The sequence below is a fragment of the Lasioglossum baleicum genome, unplaced genomic scaffold (assembly GCF_051020765.1).
Source record: "Lasioglossum baleicum unplaced genomic scaffold, iyLasBale1 scaffold1500, whole genome shotgun sequence".
In the NCBI taxonomy this organism is placed as follows: Eukaryota; Metazoa; Arthropoda; class Insecta; order Hymenoptera; family Halictidae; genus Lasioglossum; species Lasioglossum baleicum.
The window spans coordinates 25,001-27,500 of NW_027470559.1; the positions used below are offsets into that span (position 1 = coordinate 25,001).

General features: G+C 48.6%; 1 non-coding gene across 1 annotated transcript; it reads left to right on the forward strand.

Annotated features, from left to right (window-relative positions):
- Nucleotides 1-1,014: 1,014 nt before the first annotated feature.
- LOC143220740 (5.8S ribosomal RNA) lies at nt 1,015-1,169 on the forward strand. The gene has a single exon (XR_013011665.1). It is a non-coding gene; the product is annotated as a 5.8S ribosomal RNA (ribosomal RNA).
- The last annotated feature ends 1,331 nt before the right edge of the window (nt 1,170-2,500 follow it).

Genomic DNA, 2,500 nt, shown 5'->3' on the forward strand with positions numbered 1-2,500 from the left:
CGCTCTCTATTTGTATCGGGTTCGCGTATAACCAAGAGCACGAAACGTTGCTGCGCCGCACGCGGTGTTCGTTGACGACGGAACGTATATTTATTATAATATTATACATTCGCCAGAGCGGACCGGCTCGTGATGCTCGCTTTTGTAAAGCAGTCGTGAGTCTGACACCCTACTCCGTGCGTGTGGCCCAATAGTGCGCATCGCGAGAGCTTGGGACGAATGACCGCTGCCAGAGCCGGCTGTGAGTCCGCTAATCTGTCGAATAAAATAAAAATATGGTAATATCGTTCCGACGAAAAACGGTGTTCCGAGAGGACCGGCCGTGACGCTCGCTATAAAGCCAATGGCGCGATTATTCCCGACGACACCCTACTCTCTGTGTGGCCCAATAGTGCGCGCAGACGAGCTTGGGACGAGAACGGGGATCGCGCCTACGGCCAGAGCCGGCTCGCGAGTCCGCTTGTATCGGAATTTATCGTTACCTCGAGCACACACCAACATTTTATGGAAATGTGTTTTATACGGGAAGTGGACCGGCTCGTGAAGCTCGCTTTTAAAGCAGTCGTGAGTCTGACACCCTACTCCGTGCGTGTGGCCCAATAGTGCGCATCGCGAGAGCTTGGGACGAATGACCGCTGCCAGAGCCGGCTGTGAAGTCCTCCGTTCTCACATCAAATGAAATGGAAGTGAAGAGGAGAGGAATATTATTACATCTCTGGATCCAGTATCGGGTTGTCTACGATCCCCGTCGTTTTCAGAGAATATATTCATCTCCGCGTTTTCCACGTTAACGGTTTTTCAATGTACTGTTCGCCCGGCCGTCAGATACGTGTTGCGTATCTGACGGTTTTTTTTTTCCGTTTCCACGGACGACGATAGTGTCGTCCTTAAAACGACGCCTGAACGAATCTCCTTCGCGCGCTGGTTGGAGCGTTCAGGTACAATGCGTTCTTACGAACCGCAGAACAAGAGACATATACATATATTGATTTGTAAATCAAAAATATATACGATTACCCTGAACGGTGGATCACTTGGCTCGTGGGTCGATGAAGAACGCAGCTAATTGCGCGTCAACGTGTGAACTGCAGGACACATGAACATCGACATTTCGAACGCACATTGCGGTCCACGGATACAATTCCTGGACCACGCCTGGCTGAGGGTCGTTTACGTAACCATAAACTGCTTGCGTTGCTCTTGTAAGTCCCCGCCGTCGCTTACCTCTCCAAATATATTTTTGGAGGGCGCCAAAGAGCGTTTCGGAGTCGGGTTGCAAAGATGCTACGTACGAGCGAATGATGGGCGTTTCGTCGGCGTTTGTCGCGGTTCTGTGAAAATTGCCAATTTTTGCATTGCGTCTTATAAACACATACAAACATATATATCTAGTTTCCACGAGAGGCGAAGTAGGGATTGGTATTTCTTACGTTCGGACTTGCGTGAGTGTTTTTACGGTGTCGTGAGTCGTATTGAAAATACGACCGCCCGTAAGGCACCGCTTCGACGAGGATCTCCAAATCTCTCACCTTCTCTGCGAAACGATTCGCCTTGCGGAAAGAAGCGTTTCCACTCATGAACATTTAACGCGCTCCCGACGTCGCCTGAAATGATGCGTATATACGAAAGAGGTATATTTACAAGAGTCTCGCGAGACTACAGAGATGGACACACAAATTATAAAAGAAAGAAAGAATACTGTGTGGCACACAGAGTGTGTGTGGTGTGGCAATGTTAAGCCCCAGGGAGAGAATATGCCTGTGCGTGGATGAGTTTCTTAACTCTACGTTATAATTGCCATACGGCGGAGGGTCGTCGTTGCCGGCGATTTCGACAAACACACATTCCTTTTCGAGTCTTCGAGGGAAGAGACGAAAGAGATCTCTCGTTCTATCGCGAACGCTTTGATGATCGATGGACAGCGGAGCAAAGCGCAGCAATGTGCGGGATGAGCACGTCGTACTTGATCGGGTCGGAATTATTCCCCGTCGTCGACGTGTCCTCGCTAATCTGTGCGATTGCCATTCCATCGCCACGTTCGCGTTGAATCGTATTGATGACGGCCTATGAGCGTCTTGAGATCTTACTCTCTTTCTCTCGTGTCTCTAATTTGGTTTTGCGTTTGATCGATGATAAATCGTTTCGTGCGCAACGTTTCTGTACCCCCGTGGTTTTTGGTTCAATTATATAGAAGTAGAGAGAAAAAGAAATCCCACCGGGTTATATGTATTATTATTTTTTTTTTTTAATAATATGTATACTCCTCTATTGGCGAGGCTTATTTCGAACTTGATTGTCACACGACGCAAAAGACACACTTGTGTGTTCACGCACGGAACAGCACCGCGGAGAGAGAAAAGGTATATCCAATGATGAGAACCTTTATGTCGGTCGCCCCATGTCTTTTCTTTTCTTCATTGTCGATTCGTGCGGAACCGCGCGATCTGTCGGTCGTCCAGTCCCCGAAAGTTCTTTTCGACGGACGTTAAAGTTAACCGGC